The sequence below is a fragment of the Acomys minous genome (genome assembly GCF_964271855.1).
Source record: "Acomys minous genome assembly, chromosome: 17".
Lineage (NCBI taxonomy): Eukaryota > Metazoa > Chordata > Mammalia > Rodentia > Muridae > Acomys > Acomys minous.
The window spans coordinates 38,753,650-38,780,672 of record NC_140500.1 but is presented as its reverse complement, the minus strand read 5'-3'; the positions used below and the strand labels follow the sequence as shown (position 1 = coordinate 38,780,672).

The window sequence follows — 27,023 nt, the reverse complement described above, 5'->3', positions numbered from 1 at the left end:
TCAAAGTCTCATTGTTGTTTATTGTTTCTGGTTTCTGAGTTGAAATCCGTATTCCACTGTTGATTGCTCAGATAGTATGTATTGGTTGTCTAGGGACCACATTGAGACTGGAGTATCTGTCTTTGTCTCTCAGATGAACTGTCTTAATATACCAGAACAACTAGTGAGGCTCAGAATCTCCTTTCTGCCCTTACAAGTGATAATCCATTCCCACTGCTGTTCTCAGTTCCCTCTATGTCTTAAGTCAATACACTGATCTCTGATCCTTTAAGTACCACTTACCCCTATTTACTTATAGTAAATATCCTAAGAATTTGTCATTTAAAATGGCTATTTTTGCCATATTCTTGAAAGTGATGGTGCTTAAGTACCCTTTGCAAGAAAACTGTAAATGTCATCTCAGGAAAAGTCACTGCTTGTTAGTTAAAATTGTTAGCTTTATGATTTAGCAAAAAATAAATAAGACATTTTCCCTAGGGTAATGGCTTTTTCTCACTTTGTGGAAACTGCAGGGACCCTGGTTATTAAGATATAACTATAGTCTAATGGTGCCACTTATTGTGCCCAGTGAAAGTCCCAAGGATGTGATTATCTCTTAATAACTGGGAAGCTGGTTATGTTTCATATTGTAGAGTTTACTTTGAGTGTGTTTGTGTGGGGAACCCATTAGTGATCTCTGCGGTTGATATTATTCATTGTGATAATGGTAAAATAATCAAGTCACCATTCGTTTGCTTGTAGCAAGACAGCATGATTACAAATGCATTCACTTCCCACTGAAAAATGCATCGAAATGTAATCTCTTCCTTAGTATTAGTTTAATAACCCTGATGTTAATAGTAAATTATGTCAAGCGAAGCTAATGGAAATTCCTGAAATGCACATGGATAATTTAACGTGTGCATGACCTTTATCTCCCATGGAGAATTCTGGTTGGGTTTTAACTACCTGTGAAGGAAGTAAATACCCATGTGAAATGCCTGCTGATTCAGTGATAGAAAATGCTATCAATAACCTAAGCAAAAAAAAGCTAGACGTAGGAAAAGACCTTTAAATACAATGCCCTTTTATAATATGAATAGATATTGAATGACAGCCTTTTTTTCTCTTTCATTCTGCCCATTCATGTACCAGTTATATTAGTAATAATTATATCATTTATTAAACACTTGCTCAGGCCAGATTGTCTTCACAAGGAGACCTCAAGGTCGTTAATCTGGTCCTTTTTGCAGCTGAGTGAATTATTTGATATAGTAAGAGATGATACAAATTGTTTACATGAAGCAATTTGTTGCAGAAGTTTGAATTCAAATCCATCTTCAAAGTTTGTTTTATTGATATATAAAGGCATACTGTCTTAGTTAAGGTTTCTACTGCTATGAAGAGATGCCATGATCACAGCAATTCTTATTTTTATTTTTTTATATTTTATTAATTTATTCATATTACATCTCAGTGGTTATCCCATCCCTTGTATCCTCCCATTTCTCCCTCCCTTCTGTTTTCCCCTTACTCCCCTCCCCTCTAGATGAGAGAAGTATGGGAGAAGGGCAAAGCAGAAGGATCCAGAGGGTCCTAGAAACCTACAAGAAGAACATTATGGTAGGCAGATTTGGGCCCAGGGGTTCTGCTCAAACTATGGCACCAGGCAAGGACAATACAGGCAGTAAACTTCAAACCGCTACCCAGATCTAGCCAATGGGCAGGACATTCTCCACAATTGAGTGGAGAGTGGGGTCTGACTTTCACACAAACTCTGGTGCCCCGATTTGACCATGTCCCCTGGATGGGGAGGCCTGTTGGCACTCAGAGGAAGGATAACAGGCTACCAAGAAGAGACTTGATACCCGAAGATCATACACAGGGGGAGGAGGTTCCCCTCAGTCACAGCAACTCTTATGAAGGACAGCATTTAACTGTGACTGGCTTATGGTTTCAGTGGTTTGTCCATTGTCATCATGGAATGGCAGACATGGTGCTAGAGAAGGAACTGAGAGTTCTATATCTAGATCCACAGGAGGCAGGATACTGCATTCCACACTGATCTTAGCTTGAGCATATATGACCTCAAAACCAGCCCCCACCGTGAATCCTAGGCCACACTTCGCAATAGTGCTACTCCCTATGGTCCATCATTCTAATATATGAATCTATGGGGACTGTACATTTTCAAACAACCACACATACTATATAGAATCATTTAAGTACAATATGGGATATTTGTAACTCATGGTGATCTTATTTTATGTTGTCAAGTAATTATGTGTCTAACTCCACTGAGAGAGAGGGTCATGTCATATACTGTCTGTCCACATTAAAACCATTTGTGATCTGCTGTTTGTGCACATCCACTGGATTGTTTTATGATGTTACCTTTCACTGAGGAAAGATCATTTTGTTTGGAATAGATAGTCACCATACTGTTGGCTTCTGAATCATTTGGAAGGTTTCTAGATCTTTACATTTTACTCTCTGTGGTGACATCATTCAGTCTGACCCAGTCTTGCCAGGTGTGGTACCCTTTACCTTTGCGTTAGCAATGAGAATCTGTAGTTGCTACTGGGCTCAGATTTTTTTTTATGGACTAATTCAACTGACTACTGCATTTATGCTGAGGCCTGTATCAAAAGCCTGTAAGAGCTTTCTCAAAAAATATTCATCTGTCCATTCAATTGTTCACCTTCCATCAACTTCCTTTCTTGTGTATTTGTTTGTTTCTACCTATTTCATCCTTGCTTCATCCAGGGTCTCATCTGATGCGGCCTCCAGTGTGCTCTATATTTGAGAATGGCATTGAACTTGTGATCCTCTTGCCTCTATCTCTCATCTGGGCATGTGCCACTGAGATCTGCTGATGTAGTGCTAAGAATCAAACCCTAAGCATCGTGTACCTAAGGTAAACACTGTGGAAACTGAGCCTCATCCCCAACACATCCAGGACATTTGCACAGATGACTTTCAGTTTATGCTAAAACTATAGAGTCTCACCACTTAAAAGCTAGCAGGTTACAGTGTATATACAAATCTGGAAAATGATAAATTCACAATAACTTTCATGACAATTGGTAACACTAGCCTTTATTTGTGTGTATTGTGAGTTGAGCACTTTACTCTTGTACTTCAGTCTTTCTTCCTCATGCTGTACAGTAGGAACATCATTACTAAGCTATTTTAAGCCTGAGAAATCCATGCTTAAGAAGAGTGAAGAGGTGCTATGTCTTTTGTTTCCCCTACTTCCAGTTGGCAAATCCATAACAAAAATTATAAGATCTTTCCTACCTAATATATGAGAGGATGTGAAGAAATGCTGTTTCTAAAGGACTTTAAAGAGATATGTATCTTACGGTTTCATCCTTGCCCATGCTGACACTTGTGAGATGGAAAGTTGTATTTAAGCAGTGTTTTGTAATGTGAATAAGCTGTTGAATTTATTTTTCCAATGAGACTTAAATAATCAGTTCTTGATTGTTAGTGATAAACTTCTCAGGATTATCAGCATTATGAGACGTGTACTTGAAAGAGCAGAGTGCCATAGAAGGAGAACTTATTCTTAAAATACAATGGAGACGTTAGTACCTCTAGTACACTTAAAAAACACCTATTTTATGCCATGTTGTATTAATTCAAACTGATAGGTAAAACAACAAAATCCATAATTCCTTCTCATAAAGGTTGGGTTTGGGAATATGGTGAACATTGTGGTAGAAACAGATAATGAATAAAACAAGCATCCAAGAAGTCTAAAATACATCATAATTCTGAATTGCTAGAATTTTAGTAAAAGATTTTTCCCAAATATATCCTTTATGGCTTAGCTACCTTTGAAGATTTGTTCCTTTGCTGTACTTTGCTTTGTGTGTGTGGAGTTTGGCACCCTTACTACTTTCATTTTGACAGCAAACCATATGACATCAAAGATTTCTTTTTTTTTTTTCATTAGTAAATACTCTCTGAATTACAAAATGAAAGCAAGGACTCCAAAGAGATGGTTTGGTCAGTAAAGTGCTTGCCTTGCAAATATAAAGACCTGACTTTATTACACAGAAGTCCTATAAAATAAGCAGGGCATGGTGGCATGCGCTTGTAATCCTAGCTTAGCAGTGGCAAGTATATTCCTGGAGCTCACTAGCCAGTGGGCTTTATTTACTTTGGAGATAGGTCTCCAAAAGAAAAAGAAAGTAGAGAAGGAAGAAGAAGAGGAGGAGGAGGAAGAGGAGGAAGAGGAGGAAAAAGAGTAGATGAAACCAGAGGAATGACTCCTGAGGTTTTTAGGCCTCCATTCTCTATGTGTGCACATGCATGTGTACCTGTACACTCTCACACATGTGTACCTTACACATGAACATTGTTCACTCACAGCAGAAAATAGAGGAAGTATGACAGCTATTGCCATATATACTGATATGGTTAATATTGATCACCCAGGAAAATTGGTACATGAACATTTCCTTTCTGGAGAGTTGGTACACACATGCACAAACACACACACACATACACAAACACAAACACACAGTGTTAGATTTGTGGAGGAATTTTTTGGAAGATATGTGATAATTGCTGTTTCGCTTTCTCATATATTTAGGCACAAACCAAGGCTTATATGTTACCTTCTAGAAATCTTGTTTTCAGGAGCTCTTTTTCTTTTCCTCAGAAATTTACTGATGTCATATAAAGCTTTGACTTAGCTACTGTAAGAAGTGCTATAGAAAGCACACGGCAGGCAAAATGATAGCCACCTAAGAATAGAAAGCTACAATGCCTGACCTTAGATGTTCTTGGCTTTACAAGTCAAGAGATAGGGCTACTTCTCACACTGTCACCTTAATTTTAAAGCCTCACTTCTCATAGAGTGAGGAGTAAGTATGTGAAGTTATTTCATTTCTGGTGTCCTCTGTCTTTTTCTCTAGTACTCTCAACAAACTAGCTTCATATGTCAAGAATTCCTGTCTTATAGTCCTCAAATTCTCAGTGTTGCCATTCAAATCCTACAATAGAGAGAATCATATTGGCTTAGTGTGAGGTTAATATTAATTGCTGATGATTCCAAAGCTGTACCTTTACAATGAAACATGCATTACAAAGTGTTGAACTTCCTAGTGATGAAGATCTTCATGAGACCAGTCCCAAATCTTTCTCTCTCCTTTCCTTTTCTGTGAATTTTTTTATTAATTTATTCTTGTTACATCTCAATGGTTATCCCATCCCTTGTGTCCTCCCATTCTTCTCTCCCTCCCATTTTCCCCTTATTCTCCTCCCCTATGACTGTTCCTGAGGGGGACCTCCTCCCCCTGTATATGCTCATAGGGTATCAAGTCTCTTCTTGGTAACCTGCTGTCCTTCCTCTGAGTGCCACCAGGTCTCCCCCTCCAGGGGACGTGGTCAAATGTGAGGCAGCAGAGACCGTAAGAAAGTCATATCCCACTCTCCACTCTACTGTGGAGAATGTTCTGACCATTGGCTAGATCTGGGTAGGTGTTTAAAGTTTGCGGCCTGTATTTTCCATAAACTTTTCTGTGAATTTTTAATAAAAATTTTATTTTTTACATATTCATTTATATTATTTCACTTATATGCAATAAAGTACCTATATCAAGAATAATCGTGACACAATCAGGAATTGTGTAAATGTTACATTTTTAGTGTTTTGGGATATGAATTTTTTGTTTTTTTTTTATATTTTATTAATTTATTCATATTGCATCTCAATGGTTATCCCATCTCTTGTATCCTCCCATTCTTCCCTCCCTCCCATTTTCCCGTTACTCCCCTCCCCTATGACTGTGACTGCGGGGGACCTCCTCCCCCTGTATATGCTCATAAGGTATCAAGTCTCTTCTTGGTAGCCTGCTATCCTTCCTGTGAGTGCCACCAGGACATCCTATTGGGATGTGCTTTGAAATTATATTTCTCTCCCTCTTCTGTTCCTATGTCCCCCACATGTGGTGTGTGTGTGTGTGTGTGTGTGTGTGTGTGTGTGTGTGTGTGTGTGTGTGTGTGTGTGTTACAGAAGGCACACGAAAGTCAGAAGACAACCCGTGGGAATGATTTCTCTCCTTTGTCAGTGTGCATCCCAGGCTATAAAACTCAGGTTGTCCAGCAACAGTCTTTACCAGCTGAACCATTCTTCTAACTCACCCACATTTCTTTGCCTTGCTACACCTTTTCCCATTCCGTTCTTTGCTAAGTTGTAGCTTACTAATCATATGAAGCCATTTCCTTGTGTGTGAGGCCACACAGCACAGAAGCAAGTTACGTTGGCCTAGACAAGAGATTACAAAGTTCAAAGGAACCTGGTCATATTTTATGTCGCAGGCAAGTATTTTAAAGCAGGTTCTTTGAGGTTCTGACTTAGCACTTTGTGGGTCAAGTTTATCATTCATGGTGCTACGAATAAATGGTTACTAGCATGGCCACCACTTCTAGTGTCTAATAGAATAGTGCCCATCCACTGTATGCCTAACTTGCCTAGTACTAGTTAATAATTGAACTGAGAATTAAAACAAGACTGATTTGCTGTTGCTTTATTTTCAAAAAGGGTCTCATGTTTCCCAGGGTGACCTCAGCACACTCTCTAGCTTAAAGATGTCTTTGAGCTTCTCATCCTCCTGTTTTCACTTTCCAAGAATCTGTATTAGAAACATATACTACTATACTCAGGCTTCTACACTTTGGGTTTCAACCCTAGAACTTTTGCATAAACGGTAACTGCACTTCATCTGTGCTCCATCCATAGCCCTTAGGCAATTCCTTTGGGGTATATTATTTTGCTATCTCTCATGAATAGATAACGTTGAGGGTTTTATCAATTTATCAATTAAAGAATTGGGGGAAGATCATATATCTAGTAAATAATTGAATCACTATATCATGCTAACAACTTATCCAAGAATTTGGGCATCTCAAATAAAATACAATTTAATATAAACATATTTAACTTTGTAAATACTTATGTTTAGCAGAGAGGGTAAATATAATCTCCACTTTGATTTTGATTCTATGAACGTATATAAATATATATATATGTAAATATGTGCATGTATATATGTAAATGTGACATGTCTCTGGTAATATTATTAAAATTTGACCAATATTGTAGGGATTTTGAGATTATAATTTATGTTGCTATTATCAATTGATGGTTCAGTAGGTACTATTGGTTTTGAAGCCATAGACAGTGCAGTGCTTTAGTGTCACTAAGTCTATCCTTCATGTAAGAAGATGGAATCACATTTAAATTATATGCTGAATTTTTGTAGTCAACTCATACAGCTAGTGACTGACCATATTCAAATAAAACAGATGGTGATGTACTTGTGATTCATCTAACATGAATATAGGAGTCCTTTTTCTATTCCATAAGTAACATTTTGTTATATTTGGCATAATGTGGAATGTTGTAATTTGAAATATGTAAGAAAGGGTAAGGAAAAATTTAACACTGCACATATTAAAAGTATCAGGAACAGGGCTTTGATCTTTGCTTTCTGAGTATAAACATATGGGTTTTGCAAACTTTTGGAGAATGTATACACTTAAGTGATAATGTATTTAAAGGTAATCAATACAGTGCAATACAATGCATTATTTTAATTCCAATTAATTACAATGTCCTACATATAAGTCAGAATGCATTGTGTTAAATAATGTTTTGTAGAAGGACACAGATTGAAATTGAGAACCTGTAGTAAGTTCAGCACAAAACAAAACAGCAACAACAACAACAACAACAATCTACGCAGTTTCATTAAATGTAGCTTGAGGCCACACATACAATTAGCTAAGTTGTAAACTAATTTGTTAAATTGTAGTCAGATTATTAGTTGATTGAGTGGGCTGTGGATATCTATGTTCATTTCTATGTTATACTTCCATTTCTATGTAAATACCATCTGATTGTACAGTTGGTTCCATGTATATAAAGCTGATCTGGTTCTAGGAGAATCCAGATACAAGAATGAGTTCTCTCTGCCTTGCTACAATCAGCTCTACTGGAATTAGTCACTGTAGAAAAATTTCTCCCTTAACATTTAAACACATAAAGATGAGTTTAAGTGAGTGGCTAAGCTCTCTTTATAGAAAATAACATTATACATATTATATAGTGTATAAATGTGTATAATATTTATAATTAATGAAATAACAAAATTACATAGGAGTGGTGTGTTTTGGGTAGAAACTACATTAGGGTATAAAAGCACATAAGCATATGTATTGGTTTAGTTCCTGAAGAGATAGGAATAAAATGAGTTGTTCAGGAATTTACCAATCTGTGATAAGCCTCCTTTTTCAATTAAAGTTTATCTTGGAGATTTTGAGATAAGACTTGCCATACTTAAATGAAGAATATTTTTTCAATTTTTCTTATCTCAATATTTTATCTACTCATTTACCTAAAACAAACTGATAAAACCCCAGAAAAGACATATCTTAGTGCTTGAGTTCTATTACTTTTAAAGCTGTGTAATGCACTTTCTTGTACAATAATTATTTCATTTGAATCCAAATACCACAAAATATAAAATTCTACCAACTTCTAAAGCCATTCCCTGGCATGGGAAAGGTCCTGAACTGACAGGTCAAGACATTTGTTTATTAACATACAGCAGAGGATAAAATCTGGAAGCTCAAACCCACCGTATCTAATTTTCATTTCCTCCTAATTTAATTTTAGAAGGGTTAATATACTAAGTGTGAACTGTGTATGAGCCTGTGTTGAACAGTGTGCTAATTTGTATATTCTGTTTTTATTGTAGGGATTATTGACACATGGTAATTCCACAACATGTGGCTCTCCAAACTGCCCTGAACGGTAAGCTCCCACAAGGGAGGCTTTCCTTATTTGTGCTTTACTTTGCTTAGTTTCTATGGAAACACAGAGAGCCAGCCCTTTCCAAGTTATGCCACGAACTCCTTTTACTTGCTTTTATAAATGTTGTAGTTAATTTAGTTAGTAAAGTTACATAAATTAATGCTGAATCTGTGCAACAGAGACAATTCCCGTTTCTCTGGAGAGGATACTTGAGGTAGACTTTTGGTACTCAAATTACTTTGGCAGTTCAAAAATACTAATATCTTACATTGTGAAAAAAGTGTTTGTAATAAAGTACATTTCTTTGCCTGTTTTCCAAAACAAGATCACTTTAGCAGCAGAATAAAACATTAAATTCTAAAAATGCTTATGTCCAGAAGGATGTATTTTATATGATAAATCATATACAATAATACAACTCAGTGTTTACAGTGCTTGCATTTTTCTTTGACGAAAAGTATATCTTTAAAAAATCACATTATTTTCAGTTCCTGAAGGAGAAATCAAACCTATAGTTCTATAGGTAACACATCCAAACTAAAGTATAACTGTTATGCCATGGTGTCTAACAGGACTTAAAGAGTCCTTCCTTGTTCTTAGCCTCTGGTAAGTATTAGTAACCTGCTGATTGCAGAATTGCTTGACAAGCCCACTCTCTAGATACAAAATTATATGATTTAAGGTTTTACTTCCACAAAGAAAAAGTTGAATTGTTTACCAACTGTCTTAGTTAGAGTTTCTATTGCTGGGAAGAGACACCATGATTAAGGCAATTCTAATAAAGCATTTAATTAGGCTGGCTTATGGTTCAAGGTTTAGTCCACTATTGTCATGGAAGGAAACATGGCAGTATTCAGGTGGACATGGTGTTAGAAAAGTAGCTGAGAGTTCTACATCTTACCCACAGGCAGCAGGAGAGACTGAGCCACATAACCCTAGCCTGAGTTCTTAAAGCCCCTCCACCCCCACCAGTGAGACACTTCCTTCAAAGGCCACACCTACCCCAACAAGACCATACCTCCTAATAATGCCACTCCCTATGGCACATGAGTCTATGAGGGCCACGCCTATTCAAACCACCACAGCAATATTTAGAAATAGGGGTTTTCATATTAAAGGGCATTTTCTAACTTATCTGAAAAAAATTCAGAATGACTTTGTGCTTTGTGTGCGTTCCTGCTCTATACCTCTACATGCCTATCATCTGGGTTTTATTCTTTGTTCTCTATACCTTTTTATCTAACACCTGCAGTCAACATTCACATATTATATGAGAATCACAGGTAGATGGTTTATGAATTCTTACTGCACCTTCTAAGTGTCTGTGCTGAAACTAAGATCAGCAGAGTAATTGCTGAACGGACAATTTAGTCATCTGTCAACTAAGGACAAACTCACTATAGTCTTATATTCACAGTGCTGCAATTGAATACTTGCTTAAATACTTGAGTAGATAGCTTCAGTCTCTAATACCAGTTTTCCCATCATAAAAAAAAACTGAGATAGCAATATTGCTCATAGGCATAATATCAGCTTGCTTTATAAAGATTGCAGATATAGGCAAGCCAGAACCCAGAGAGAAGGAGGAAGCTTACATTCACCTCTCTAGACTGGTTCAGACAAATGCAGTTATTTAGTGGTCTCTAGGAAACAGTGGGACTGAGAAGGGCATGGCTTTTCGGTATGTCAAAGTTTCTGTTTGGTACGAGTTGAAATGTTCTGAAGTAGAGAGTTGTAAACATTACACAACCTTGGAGATATACTAATGGTCCACAAGATGTTTCTAAATGTTGCGTTTTATGGCAGATGAATCATTTCAGTATGGTAATATGGAACTGTGTTTCAGGTAGAGAAGTTTCATTTTCAGCTATCATGATATAGGAGATATATCATAAACTCAGTAGACTCCTTGAAAGCAATGCAGACTAGCTTCCTGAGTGTTTTGACATGACTGTGCTCCAATCCCTTTCATAGAAAAAGATTAAGAGAGACATGTTGATGGTTCAATTACTTTACCAGATGCTGCTTCTAGCCTCAGTTTCCTAAACTGATTTTGTAAGTTTGGAATGCCAAATACTTGCTGTGATGCCAGGCCCTGTGTAATTGACACTTTTTTATAATTAGTGTTATTTGGTTGTAAATATTAGGCTATAACATTAGCTTCTTGGCAGTTCAGCTGATGCACTGTCGGCTTTTCTCTTACTGGCATCTTGGCCAGAAAGAAGAGAATGACAAGAATTTCTGCTAGCTCTTAATGAATTCAATCAGCCTTCAAGGGACTTTTGATATAGTAGAGAAATATTTAACAAGAAGCAGAATTTGTATTCGCTCTGTGTTTCTCTTCCTAGCTGGCAGAGCCTTCCCTAGTAGAAGTAACATTACCTGTGCTGAGAGATGCATTAACATACCATGAGAGAAATGTTAGAACTCAGAAAACACATCCCTGTGGCCTTGTGTTTCTGTGCTTGTGCTACTGAATACATTTCAGGCCACTGCCAATAAGAAAATAACCCATTACCTGATGATGTGCAATTCTCTTGTCTATCCATGTTAGTCTTTATGATTTTTTTTATTTCAGTACCATTGTAAAGAGCTTTAAAAAAAAACCTTTTGTCTTTAGAAATTCAGATAAAAAAATCCTAGTTTGATGACATAAAGTACTATATCCATATATATATACATACATACATATGATATACATATTACAATAGTAAAAATAATGTGTAGAAACTGTTCATAATAATCATGTAAAAATGTCTAGATGGATTTTGTAACTTGGTCCAGTTTCTTCTATATACTTTTTCTTAAGTGTAATGGAAAAGATGATGTTACGTTTCATTGAAAGAATATCAGGAACAAAGGATCCTTTGTTTTCTCTACAGCAATCTTAAGGAAGTCAATATACTAGACTATCTAATAGACTTGATAGTGGCATATGTAAAGTAGCTATTGCTCTGGAGTGTCGAATTTGAAGTTCCTTGGAAGAAATAAAAACATACAAGTAAAATTAAAATAATGTGATTATGCTATTAAAAAGCAACAGAATATAATGATAAACAGAGTTATGGTTTTACAGTGCTATGAACTTACCTGGCAAGTAACCAGGTTTGCAAATTACCATGAGTGGACAGCAGCTATCTATCAATATGTAGAATTGATCTGTCTTCATTACTGTGTGATTCATCACTTTCTCAATAATTCTAACTTTTACAAAGAATTATTTTTGCTTATGTGTGTGTGTCAATGTGTGTGTGTATGCATATATATGTGTGTGACCACACAGAGGGCAGCAGAAGGTATCAAAACCCTAGAGCTGTCATTTCAGGCCTTTCCTGAGGCTCAATTCTTTAACTTGGTGCTGGGATCTGAATATGGGTCTCTTTCACTGAGAATCATGTGTTCAACTGCTGAACCATCTCCTAGGCCCCAGTTTCTTTGCCACTTGTATTTTATTTGATACTATAGTGTTGAATTTGTTCATTTAACTTTACCTCAGTCTGGCATTGATGTTTTATTTTGTTTGCAACATCTGATAATTCATTCCAGCAAGTTCTCTTTTCAGTAGCATTGAAGCTGTATCCTTTTGGTCTTTTATTCTCTTTAAGAGGGGAGTTGCATTTGGTTGTCCTCATTTTAATCCGTGAAAGAAGGGATTGTTCTTTCTTTGATGAGTATTTTTGTTTCTCCATGTGTCTCTGCTTTCCTTTGGAATGACTGAGCATTCTTTAAGCACTGTATTAGTGACTTTTCTGTTACTGTGATAAAGACACAATGTCCAAAAGCAACTTAAATAAAAAGTGTAGTTCGGCTTACAATTCCAGATAGGTGAGATTAATTATAGAAGAGAGGCATGGCTGCATGAAACAGGCTTGGTGGCCACAGCAGGACACTGAGCGCTCAAAATCTGAACCAGGAACATAAATCAGGGAGAGCAAAGAATAAGAGGGATCAGTATATAAACAGTCAAATACCTCCCTCCACCACCAGGCCTCCACTCACCTGGGCTGGGTACTTTCTCCAGGAGTGCTTTGTAATTTCTCCCAAAGGTTCACCAACATCCACACAGATCCACGATTGGAGAACATATGCCACAGACTATGAGGGGTACTTCTTACTCAAACCACCACAAACACTATTTAGATTATTTTGGATTTTTCTCTTTATTTCTAGTTTTGGTAGATGTCTGAGTAAGGTTTTCTTTTGCTGCGATAAAACACATGGTCAAAAACAGGGTGAGAAAGAAAGGGTTTATCCTGCTACACTTCTGTGTTCTGTTCATTATCCCAGGACGTCAGGGCAGGAATTCAAACAGGGCCAGAACCCAAACGCTGGAGATGATGAAGAGGTCAAAGGAGGAATGCTGCATAGTGGCTTGGTCCCCATGGCCTGCTCATCCTGCTTTCTTACAGGCCCAGAACGACCAGCCTAGGGAGGCCACCACGAAAAATGGGCTGGGTCCTCTCCCATTAATCACTAATTAAGAAAATGCTCTACAGTCAAATCTTATGGAGGCATTTTCTCAACCGAGTTTCCCTCTTCTCAGATATCCCTAGTTTGTATTTCATCTTAATAGAGCCCTACTTAACAGTGTTTACTAATATGACCTAAAAACTTAGCTACACAGCTCCTCAAAGTTCTAACTTATCATTGAATAAATAGCTTTTTTTGTTCAATGTTTTCTTCTACTTAATGATTGTTATTATAACAGAATGTAGTGAGTGTTTAAATGACATTGGTTTTCCCATGTATTTATAAGATTATTTTTAATTGCTTGTTCTAATCCATTACCTTTGAGTTCAGATGTTTTTGTTCAAAATACACATTAATTATTTATTTCCGTGGGTGTATTAAGAGTAAACTTTCTACACTGTTTATGGTTGAATGCAAACCTTACCACTAGTTTTGAATAAGGTTGAAATATTTTTAGAATTTCTATATGACAGACATTACTTTTTTTTCCCTCAATACATTGAAGGTATTGCTGCATTTTACCCTACCCTTCGTTGGTATGGAAAACGAGAAATGTTGTTTGTCAAACATCTGTTCTTCTCATTGTATGACACCCTTTTGTTCTTTTTGCTTTTAACGTTTTTTTTCTCTGTATGATTGGAGGCCTGCTTCTCTTTCTTTTTTAAAGATTTTAAACGTTTATTGTATTTTCTTCATATTCGATCTTGATTGTATCTCGTCACTTGTATCTTCACATTCCCATGCTCCTCCCTCTTACAACCCTATTTCCCTGCACTAGACCTCTGAGAGAATGGGTCCTCCTCCCTCACCATAGGACACAGCCTCTCAGATCTCATCCTCTGTATGCCCACAGCCCCTCCCAAACAAGGAGAGGTGATTGAATCTGGGGCATCAGAGTTGATGTCTGAGGGAGCCCCACTCCCTGACAACCGTGGAGAGCGAGCTGTCCATTGGCTATATCTAAACAGGGTATTGAGGTTCACTGCATGCGTTGTCCTTGATTGGTGCAACAGTTTATGCAGACTTCCTGGGTCCAGATCCACTGGTCTTGATGGTCTCCTTGTGGGACTCCTAAACTTTCTGGGACTTTCCATCCCCCTACTCCCCACCCCCCTCCATCTGTCATGCTCAACACTTTGCTCAGAATCCAGCTACAAGTCCCAGCATCTGTTCCCCTGCTGGGTGGAGTCTCTCAGAGAACATCTATGTTGGGCTAATACCCACTTATAACTGAGTATATACCACGTGTATCTCTCTGGTCTGGGTTACCTGACTCAGAATGATCATTTCTAGTTCCATCAATTTGCCTGCAAAATTCAAGAATTTCTTGTTCTTAATAGCTGTAGTATTCCATTGTGTAAATATACCACAATTTCTTTATTTGTTCTTTGGTTGAGGCACATCTAGGTTGTTTCCAGATTCTGGCTATTACAAATAAAGCTGCTATAAATGAAGTTGAGCAAATGTCCTTGTTATATGGTGGACTATCTTTCCAGTAAGTTCCCAGGAGTGGAATAGCTGGGAAACAAAAAAACCAGAATAGCTCAAACAATCCTGTATAATAAGAGTTCTTCCGGATGAATCTCTATCCCTAATTACAAGCTGTACTATAGAGCGACAGTAATAAAAATGGCATGGCACTGACATAGTAATAGGCTGGCTGATCGATGGAATTGAATTGAAGGCTCAAAAATAAACCCACACACCTATAGACCCTTGTTTTTGACAAAGATCTAGTTCTTTTTATGATATATTGAAATATATATGTGTATGTGTATATGTGTATATGTATACATATATGTATATATGTGTGTGTATTTATACATGTATGTATGTCTATACATATACATGTATGTACATATATGTATGTATGCATATATATTTAGTGGTACTCTAACTTCAGTCTGAGAACATCTTCGCTTTTAATATTGACAACCTCACGCTATTTTTCTGTTGCCATTTTCTGCATATATGATAAGTTATATTTTGAACCAATAATCCTACCATTCATAATATTAATGTATTTTGTAGAATAATTATTTTACATGTTCAATTTGTGTAGAAGGTAACAACTTCAGATCTTCCAGTGCCTTAATTATTTCTTCACCAGTGTTTCTTCTAGTATTGACCTCAGTGTGTCTTGGTTGTTGCATTACAAGCACCACAAGTTTTCTCATAACAACAGTAGAGTTTTTTTTTTAATGTGCCATACCACATACCAAAGCTGATAAATCATATCAGAGAATTTCCTATCTTTTCACAGTGAGAGAACTTGGGAGATTGTGGACTAAATCTAACAGTTTCTTTTTGAAAATCAACTCGATGTCTTTGGTCAAATTCTGTTCAGAAACTACAATGTTTTGACTCCAAAGAAAGCAATAATTGTTTAAGCGCATACCAGAAAATAAAGGAAGGCCATAGCATTTGTGAAATCACTGAATGTTTAAACAAAGCTTCCACTTGTCTAAATCATTAAATGAGTATTTTAGAATTCTAGTTTTTAGAATTTCTTTTTGGTTTTCTTCCCATTTCAACCATTATCCATTTTATTATGGATTCACTAATGTCTTTTGTAGCTCTCTATATTTAGTTTCTTGTGAAGTTCAGTAATAATTATTTTTGTGTGTTTATGATGTATCCATTTATTAAATGTCCTTTTATTAGGACACATACTCAAAATCACTGCTCAGATATGATGTCATATCTTGGATGTCACAGTTCTTTCATGATAGTTTCTGCACAGTTTTGTTTTATTTCATCATGTAAAATATCTTTTTAAAACTATCCTGGGGATCTGAGGGTGTAGTTAAGTGTTAGAACACTTTCCCAACATGCATGAGGAACTAGGTTTGATACCCAGCACTATAAATAAACGAATGACTCAAATTAATCTAGTTCTGTTGACATGTAACTTTCATTGGGAAGATATGAACAAATGTCTGTTTACCCTAGCAGGCAACCAAAGACATACCAACATAATGAATCTACTCAAGGTTAGCTAAGTGAACCAACACAGTTATTGGAATTACCTGCAGGAGCATTGTGGCGCGGGGGGGCGGGGGGAGTTACAAGAGAACAATTATCTCAAAGGTAGCTCCATCAGTGAAAAGACTACCCCAGTATGTGTGATGATTCAAAAGAGCTGCACGTGCATATCTATCTAAGTCCCCAGTATGACTCAGTGATAATCCCCTTCCCTAGCCACTATTGCTAACCTGGAGACTGGGCATTGTGGATCATGTATGATTTTTCTAAACTTCCTGAATCTTACAAAGTGCATGAGTTGCTTTCCTCCCTCCAGGAGAGAAGGTGCGATTTTGGGGCTACATTTTATTTTTATGTGTTTGCTGATCTACATTAGATAAGTTATTCTGCTTTGAAAACTATAAGTGCTGAACAACAAGCTTCTAATGCACTAGAAAAGGTTTTCAAATTGCATTTTTTACTATGCTCTTCTAACACATCTTTCCTTAAAAACTAGTAAGGGAAAAGCAAGAATAAATATTATAATTCTACTTTTCTTTCTGCTTTGGTTTCAAGAAGGTTTGGTGCCATATTGTAAAAAAAAAAAAAAAATGCTAAACAAAAGCAGGGCACAAATTGTCCATCTGTACCATAAGAAACCATAGCTTGTGCCTTAAATAAATGCATTTTGTTCTCTAAACTAAGCTAGCCTAGACAGGATATTTTAGGAAAGGTCCTACAACCTCATCAACATTTTGATATTGAATATTTTTTATTATTTCCCATAGAATTCTTTGGTGATATTACTTCAAAAGATGTGTTATTACACCATTTCCAGTAAAGAAATATCATATTTTATTGAGCCTGGAGTTGAATGAGGTTGGGTTTGCTGTTTGATAGCTCTCAAGAGGTGATAGCAACATAAAATCTATGTTGATTGTTCTAAGATAGGGTTTCAAATCGCCTACCAAAAATAATCTTATGTTACTGATTTTTACATATAGAAAAACAAAGCAAGATGCATTATACCTTGTCACATTTAAACTAAAATATATCCAGCTTATTAAAATTTCCAAATAATCTTTTACAAACTTTCTAATTCATTTCATGCAAAATGGAGGAATGTATATTTCATTAGATCATAAAATATACACTGTAATTCTTTTTTTAAAGTACACCTTAATTAACATAATCAAAATGATTAAGTTTGTACTCATTGGTAAAGTGTTAGGCCAGCATTCACAGACTCCTGAATTTAATCTTCAACACACACAAAAAAAAGAGTAATAAAATAAATAAATCATAAAATGAATGAAAATCCTCAACATCACAATAACTATTTGAACATTATGAAGTTATACTCATTGATATAATTAATACTAGGAAATAGTGATTGTTTTGAGCATTAAGTTTTAAGGAAGGACAACAGTAGATGTGCTACCTTGAATAGTAGTAGGGCCCAGAGGCCTCCACCAAACAGAGGAACAAAGAAAATTTGAGGGGAGTCTTCCCACAGAAAAAGTCCACCAATAGATATCTAATAACAAATAGGCTAAAAACATCCAAACAAGTAACTTTGTACACAGTTCTCAGGTTGTACTTATGTATCTAGGAATAATTATATATAAATGTAACATCAAGTAATGTAAATAGGGACCATGAATTTGAAAAAGAACAGGGAGAGGTAGTTAGGAGGTTTTGGAGAAAGTGAAGGGAAGAAAGAAATTATCTAATTAGAGTCTATAAAATAAAATAGTGGGAAGGAATGAAAAAGTTGCATTAAATTTAATGTATTTACCTAGCCATTTGGATAGAGCCAAAGCTAGGATTGGGCCACCTATCTTGACAGCACTAGCATGGCTTTGATTTGACCTGCCTGTAAGGATTGGATGATGTTGCCCAGTGGAAACAGGTAAACAGAAAACGGAATAAGATCTCAGTTGCAGTACTGTTGAACTAAAATATGAACTGAGAACAATGAAGCAAACAACCAGAAGCAAGCTAGAGAAATTTCAGAAGCTTCAGCCTGGGTATTGGTGCAATGAAATTCAACAGCTGCTAACTTTATCTGAAAAGGATGAAATAAGAGTGGGACAAAATGTAACATTTATATTATTCCTGATTGTGTCATGGTTCTTCTTGATATAGGTAGCTTATTGTATATATGTGGAATAATATAAATGTGTGTGTGTGTGTGTGTGTGTGTGTGTGTGTGTGTGTGTGTGTATGCACTTGCCTCAAAGGTCAAGGACTCAATATTCCCTAGATAAGTGGTCCTGCTTCTTTTACCTTTTCACCTCCCTTTGAAATAAAAGATTAGAGATTAGAGGAATGCTAACTAGATCCTTACTAGGAGAAAGAAAATTTTACAAGGAAGCTGTAATTACAGCTACCTTCAAAGCTTGTGGATGCTGTGTCTCATGCTAAGGCAAGATTAAGTATGCTGGTAATGGCAGAGCATGAGTTGTTTCCAGCAGACTCCTTAAGAGCTTGAAAAAACACAGCTTAAAGAGCTGATGCCTGGACCTAGGTGTTGAATAATCCCCACCTGTTCTCTGCAGGGAGGAGAATAGTGGGTAAACAAAAACCTCCAGTAAGGACTTGATGGCAGTGAAAGAAAAGGAGCATCGAAGGCTGCACGCAGATAGATCTACTCTTAATAATTTGAACAAAATAGGCAAGCAATTGCTGAAAGCACAGCTTATGAGCCAAAGATGAAGACATGGCAAGTGTGCTTTAAATAAAGATGATATAGAGTGTAATTCTGGCGGTATTTCTTTCTTCAAGGCACTTGTAAAACTGTCACTCACTGAATACCTACATCCTTCTTAATTCCTCTCCTTTAATTCTGTGTTCATGAAGTCCCTAGATATGAAAAAGCCGTCAGTCAATATCTAATTGATGATTACAAATTGAATTTAAACAGGCACTGTATAAATATTTCATTAGCAGAGAAGTAGGATAACAAAAAGAAAACAGCCACAACACAATGACAAGAAAATTGAAAGAAACGAGAACAGAACAAGTAGCACCAGTCTTTGTGTGAAGCATAAAATTTTAATGTTTGAAGCCATTATGTTCTGGATTGTTACAGCAGAGCCTAACTCTAACTCCTAAGTAACCTAGTTCTCCAGCATCTAAGATAGCCGGGAATGAAAATGGCCCTGCTTATGCTCTTGATTGCTCGATAGCACAGTAGTACCGTGCTGTAGCAATGATGTCTATGACAAATCCTTTTATTGACTTTTCCTATACCACAAATGATTGCTTAAGATCAAATTGTGCTTATTGCATAACTAGCAAACTGCACAATACAATTCCACTCACGAATATGAGATTGTTTTTTCTAATGAGTAAGCTGGAAAGATTAAACTCACGGAGCATTATACATAAAATGCACCCTAGGTTCCATCCCTGCCAAGATTGCCATTACATTGTAGAGGAAACAGGTTTAGAAATGGTTCTTTGTTTCACAGTGCCCAAGAATAGCATAAAAGTCTTGGCACACAATGTATAGAGAATAAACTTTTTACCTCCACAAAATGTTTTCCTCTTTAGGAAGAGCAACAGTGACATTTCCAGCACTAAAGGGCTAAGTAATCTTTATGTGTGCAACAGACACAGAGACCATCTAGTAACATATATAGAAGCAAATTATCTCACTTGTTTGGGAAGTCTAGAAAAGTTGAGCTCATGAGATCAGAATGATGAAAGAACAGGAGGTGGTAGAATTGAAGAATGTTGGTCCAAGGGCACAAAGTTTAGATGTATGACCTGATTCTTGAGATTTATTGTATAGAAGGTGCCTATAACTGACATAGATAGTATTTCCTAATAAGTAACAGATTTAAATCTCTCACCTCTTAGGTTTTTGAGGACCTTATCTAACTATCCTACCTTATCTTTCTATAGAATCATATCTATCTGTCTCAATTAAGAAGTATATTCTTGTGATAAAAGTAGACTAGCAATTGACATGACCATGGTTTGATCAGCTAACAATTAACTTGTATGACTTATTTATCCTAAACAGCCTCAATAGCACTTTCAAAGTTTTGCAAATAAACATTGTATTATAATTAAGTTATATGGGTAAAATACCTCATATTAAAGTAGAAATATATTCATAATGTGTGTGAAAAATCTTCTTCTTCTTCTTCTTCTTCTTCTTCTTCTTCTTCTTCTTCTTCTTCTTCTTCTTTTTCTTCTTCTTCTTCTTATCCGGGCTGTTTCAAGACAGGGTCTCCCTGTTTTAGCCTTGGCTGTCCTGGTCTTGCTCTGTAGATCAGTCTGTCCTCGAACTCACAGAGTTCTGCCTGCCTCTGCTTCCTGAGTACTGGGATTAAAGGCGTGTGCCACCATGCCTGGCTTGTGAAAAATAATCTTATGTTTTAATTTTATATCACTGTATCTAGAATTAAACTTATTTTGCATCTAAATACACAATTCTATACCAGTGAATTAAAAATGACCTTGTGGTGACAAATGAGACATTATGTTGAGGAGTACATTCACTATTCTACTTTTTGTTCTATATTCCCTGTATATATTTTATATTCCCCCTTCTTTTTTTCAACCCCAATTGATTTATATTCAGAATTTTAGATGCACCAAGATAGGAAAGATGTTTTCTTTAAGGCTGTCAAATACAAATAGCCAAAACACTAAGAATATAACATTTATATAATTCCTGATTTCGACATGGTTCTTCTTGCTAGAGGTAGTTTATTGTATATATGTGGAATAATATAAATGTATATGTAAAAATTAAAAATAAATAAATCCCTCACCTCTCAAACATGTTGTTACTATATTCGTTTTATTTGTTTTATTTCATTATTTCATATTAAAGGTGAGATATGTGTTCACATGACACTTTATCCTATAATGCTAAAAATCATTATTTTTCACATTAAAATAGTGCTTCTTAAAAGAAAAGTTGAAGCAGTCCTTAGTGAATTTATAAATTACATGTACTGAGTGCTATTGGCTTAACAAACACTTTTCTGATTCCTATAATCAATTCTTCTTTAGCACTTATGGCCAAGCCCAAACATAGATTCTAACATTTCTTCACCTTTCTGTTTAAGAATGTAAACTTGAGATTGCTTACATAAGCCTCCCATATCTTTCTTGTCGCTTTCCAGTAGAGTTAGGATTCCCAGCCACTTCCACCTGTGTTCTAGAGGTAGCATGGCAAATTATTGCTTCTATTCCTGCTTTTGAACAGAAACTTGAGACTCTTGCACTGAGTGACGTGAGGAGGAGGTAATGTTAACAGATGTTAAGAAACGCATCTGCTGGAGGGTTGTTGAAGCTCCCCAAACTCTCATCTGTTAGGAGGGCTAACAGAGCTCTTGTGTATGAGAACATGGAATTAGCAAGAGGCATTTATGCTATTTTGCCTTTGGTTGAGGCTGTAAGAAAAAAATTACACTTGGCTGAAAGTAAGCTGTTGATTGCTTACATGGGTTTCTGCGGCATGCTGGCTATTCTTGCCAGCATGCTCTTCCTCATGAAAGAGCTGGGAGCTCCAAGTGAGGTGAGAATCCCACTTGACAAGCAGACATAGTCATTTGGGGAATATGCAAATTAAAAGGCTCCAAGATAGAAATAGGAACATTAGCAGCAGGGACTGGCTTGGGGATACACTGTGTCAGCTTGCATCCAGTAGTTGAGAGAGTAAGTGAGTCATAGCCTCCCAAAGGATAAACCCTGCTGTGTCAGGACTTGGACAGCCTTTGAATTTGTAGTAGCTATTTAAAGTTGCCAGAGATGGCTTTAGTACCCCTCAAGCCTGCAAACGCTTAGGAACATCCTTGAATTATGCACAGTATGCCTGTCCCCCATCTTGCTTAAGATTTTCTGCTAATTTCTAACTTGCAAGTCAAGCATGGCCATAGAACTTTGCTTGGTTTTCTGTTTGGTTGTTTGGTTGGTTGGTAGGATTTCTGCATTTGTTTTTGTTTTCCAGATGAAAAGTGCAGAAATGTACAAAGTTAGAGATATTTTCCCTAGGTTGCCCCAAGGACACACACAATCATCTACACAATTGTGATACTGAGTTCTATGTGCTCTTTATCAGAATATGTGACAATGTATACTGTCATGGCTACATCTGATCTGTGTGTTGTCCAAGAAATACTAATTATGACAAAGAAAAGCCTTCTTAAACTAACTCAGTTAGTTTACTGGAAATGTGTGAAGTATCTTACAGAAACCGCATGGGTGGATGGATGGATGGCTGTATCTGTGTCAGGAGCTCTGCTTCTCTGAACTATGTGCTTGCTCTCTGTTTGCACCACCTATATGATGACCCTTTCTTTGTGCATCCATCTATCCATCCCACGTTTCTTTTTTTCCCTCCATCCCTACTTGCTTGTTTCACTCCTTCTCTTCTGCTTATCTTGACCTTAACATTCTCCGCTGTGCCGCCTGCTCTCTTTTACAGTCTCCAATGTATCATTAGCTCATCTGACTATTTATTATGAGCCCATTGGCCTTACTCACTCTGTATTCACGTGACTCTTTGGCAGGCTCCTTCAGGAATGATTTAGCCTCTGTATCTCAGTAAGAAATTCCATTGTGAAACATGTCCAGTTGATTTGTGGTACAAAGAGAGTTTAGAACTCCTTTGCATACAGTTCTGTAGGGATTTAGTGAATCTATGGATTAGTTGCTCTTGCATTGCTGTGGCTAAATACCCAAGGGAGATAACTGAATAGAGGAAAGACCCATTCTAGCCCATAGGTTCAGAGGGATTCAAATTCATCATGCTGGAGAATTGGGAGGGAGATAGGACAGTTCTGTCCATTGTATTAAGAGTGTGATGTGGAATGTTCTCCATATGCCCACGAACCAAATAGCAGATGCTACAGCTTGTACCAAGGTCTTGTGTAGCTTTCAGAGGCCCACCACTAGTGACTTAATTTCATAAGTGAAACTCTGTCCCCTAAACCAAATAGCACCACAAGCTAGAAAATAAGAGTTCCATTACATTTCTGTTGCTTAGACTTGATACCATAGCCAAAAGCAAATTAAAGAAGCAAAGGTTTATTTTGGCTTAGACCTCCAGAGTGATAGTGTAAAACATCACGGGGGCAAAGGCATGGCATGGTGGTAGGTAGGAACAGGAAAGCTGGATGGTCACTACAGGGAAGACAGAGAGGGGTAGAGGGAAAATAGCTAATGGTATGAGTTTATAAATCCTTAAAGCCCATACCCAGTGAAATACTTCCTCCAACAAGGCTTCACCTCCAAAAGGATCTATAACACCACTAACCAGTGCCATCATCAGGGCACAAGGTTTTCACATACTTGATTCTACAGGCATTTCTTTTCAAATAACCAAATACCCAAACCATGGTCTTATCATGGCAGGCTGTAATGTTGGGCAAACAATCCAGTGATTGATTTTACTTATGCATCTAGTAAATTATTTCCTCCAATGACCTCTTCTGCTTTAAATTATAGCATTGTCAGCACTCTTTCTTGGTTACTGTATACTATAAGCACACCACCAGTGGACAACGTTATTTTTTTTTTACCAGAATGTATGTTAGTAGTTGCCCAGGTACCTCAGTTGAGGCATGTGTCCTGATTGATGACCCTTACCAAGGAAGACTATAGCAGTGAGGAGGGATTTTATGTACTATGATGCATGACATTTCTAGTTTTCAAAGCCAGAGGTACTGTCTTTTGTATACGTCTGGTTAGGATTTTATTACAAAAATATGATTTACAACTTTTATATGAAAAGAACAAGAACCCAGCTAGGTATCATGTACTTGGGGTCTCAGCTAACTGGGTGGCTGAGTTATGGTGAAGTTATGACACTTCACCATTATATATGAGTTTATTAAATCTAATATGTGTTGTTCATTAAAAGCTATCAGAATTAATGTTTTTAAATTTTAGATTACTTCCATTTATTATATATGTGTTTACAACATGCATATTTGTGCACCACAAGGCTTTAGTGCCCTCAGAGGTCTGAAGAAGGTGTCCAATCCCCTGTGACCCGAGTTATAGATAGTTGCCAGGAACTACATGAACAGTGGGAAGCAAAACTGAGTCCTCTGCAAGAACAGATAGTGCTTTCAATTGGTGACCCACCTCTCAAGCACCAGAGTTACTTTTTAAAAAGCTATTGCTTACTTTAAAGATGACACAGAAATAAATTTTCATGGTATGTGTTTATTAGCATAACTTGGTACTGAAACAAGGACTTAACAAAGTCCAAGTTCCTGTGTGTCAAGTGTGAATCCCAATTTAAAAAAAAAAAACAACACTCCACTACAGGGACTATGAATGTATCAATAAGAAAATTAAAGAAATGCTCATTTGTAATCACACCCTTAATGGCTACATGGTTGTCCACAGAGCATACTTAAATTATTAATGTCCTGGAAAACTGATTTTGACTCTAGAATTATTAGGTTTTTCAGAATACAACAGAAAAGAATAACACTCTAATTTTTCGCTTAAGCCTTAAGCAGGATGAATTGCTGTTGAGTTAGGTTCCCTGCTTAAAGACACCCCAGCTTGGAACAAGTTTGAATTAAAATCATAATTCTGTTGAATCTTCCACCTGCTGGGACTGGTATTTACTACAGTGATTCCATGTTCCTTTGTTCACCTTAGGAGGAGTTACTGTGTGCACAGCCTTAATTCACTGCCTCTGTCTGTTTTTAGTTCACATAGGTATTGTGAACATAAACATATACACAGAAAGACAGATTTATCTATGTTTCAGCCAAGCTTTTGCAAGGCAACTCCAAGCTGCAGAGAGATTGTTGATTGATAATAAATTTTTGACAGCTGCGTGTATATTTTCAGCAATAAGATGAGTAACTTGGGCTAAAGGGGACCGATGAGATAAAACTCAGATTTATTAAGGACCTTTCCAGTGAGCAGGCTGTGTCCTTACTCAGTCCTAAAATAAATAGTGTCCGATTCCAATTATATGATCCTGTGAAGTGTAATTTAGTTTTGATTAACTGCTATAAATCACTATCATCTTCTTAATCTTGGGTTTATCTCCCATCATGCTTTAACATCTGTAGATTTAAAATGATGTGATATTCTGTATATTTCAAGAATACACCCTACACTATGTCATATTGTACTGAGAGTTTTTTAAAGGCTCTTGCTACTACTGTCTCTAATGTAACAAATATAAATTCTATTCCTAATATGTGATTTACAAACCTAATATGTGGATTAGAAATAACTGTTTATTCCATATAACCTTTAGGCTCCATAGATAGAGGTAAATCATATGTGACAAATTTATAACTTTTTTTGCACACCATAATACATATTTTTTGCATGCATAGATATTTAGTTTTCTTTATGTTGGGAATTGTATACATGTATACAATGATATATCATATCTTCATCTCACCTGTCTTCTGTTACCCTGTATTGCTCCTACTTCATCTATTTTTTTTAATAACCCATTAGATACAGTTAGTGCTGCCATATATCCATGGATGTGGAGTTCTCTACTAGAAGACAGTAATTGTACCAATGGTCATGTCCTGAAAAAGAACAACTGATTATTTTTCTACAACACCTTTCAATCCCAGAAGCTTTTCAGTAAGGAGTAGGTCAGTGTCACGTTGTAGAGGTTTTTTACAGGTTACCCCTGCAAGTTTATTTTGATTTTTTTCTAAAGATTTTATTTTGTTTTATTGACATATACATTTATATTATTATACATAAATTTTAAAAACTAAATATAGCAAGAAGAACCACAAAACAATCAGGAATTATATAAATGTTACATTCATGATGTTTTGGCTAATTATATTTGACCACCTTGTAGAAAACATCTTTCCTATCTTGGTGAGTCTAAAATTGTGAATGAAAATCAATATCTATCATATCTCATCTCATTCTACTTAAAACATCTATCTAGATCTAAAAACTTCTTAACTCCTAAACAACTAAATTTAATTGTAAAACTAAACTATCTGGTCTTCAACCCCATCAGAGACTTGAGAAGGAATAAAACTTAATTACCAGAGTGTAACAGAAGTGCAACTTAGCAGCTTCCAAAATGAAAAACAAAAATGACAGAAACAGTTTGCTGCCTGAACAGTCACTGAAAACTCTCTATAATGTTGGAGCATCATCTTCAGCCTTCAGGCCCAATATATCTGACAGACATATTTGTGAGGCAGGAACTATTGAGGACTTGCTTATGCTGTCTTGGTAGAGGTCAGCTGTTGACTCTGCTTACATCCAAGCTTGCCCATTTTTAGGCAAAATTCTGTCTCTAGCAGAAACGAGGTCAGTTTGCCCAGTGGCTGCTTTGCCAAATTTTAAGCCATCTCCCTAAGAAGGTTTTTTGATGCTCATTATCTTCTTGAGGTACACTGGGTGTGGCCAGGAGTTAACCTGTCTTTTCAAAGAATCTTTAAAATATTAGAACCATTTTTAATTGCCATATTCTGTAGGACTCTGAGGCTTTTGAAGGTCTTATCTAACTACTTTACCTTATCTATCTATAGGATCATATCTATCTGTTAAACCAAGGATATATATTCTTGTGGTAAAAATAGACTAGAAATTGACACAACCATGATTTGATCAACCAGCAATTAGCTTATATTACTTACTTATCTTAAGCAGCCTACAATAGCACTTTCAAGGTATTGGAAGTAAACTTTGTATTCTAATTGAGTTATATGGGTAGAATACCTCATATTAGAGTAGAAATATATGTAATGGGTATGGGGAATAATCTTAAGTTTGAATTCTGTACCAATGTATC

At 36.5% G+C, this 27,023-nt stretch overlaps 1 protein-coding gene across 6 annotated transcripts in view; it reads left to right on the top strand.

Moving 5' to 3' along the window:
• LOC311588645 (contactin-4) overlaps positions 1-27,023 on the top strand; it is a 980,815-nt gene that overhangs the window by 223,320 nt on the left and 730,472 nt on the right. For 5 of the 6 annotated variants that reach the window (XM_084766531.1, XM_084766522.1, XM_084766524.1 and 2 more), the window contains one exon: positions 8,754-8,809. The exons of the other annotated variant lie outside the window; for it this stretch is intronic. The gene's annotated coding sequence lies outside the window, so the exon portion shown is untranslated. The remainder of the gene's footprint in view (positions 1-8,753; positions 8,810-27,023) is intronic. 6 annotated transcript variants of the gene reach the window in all.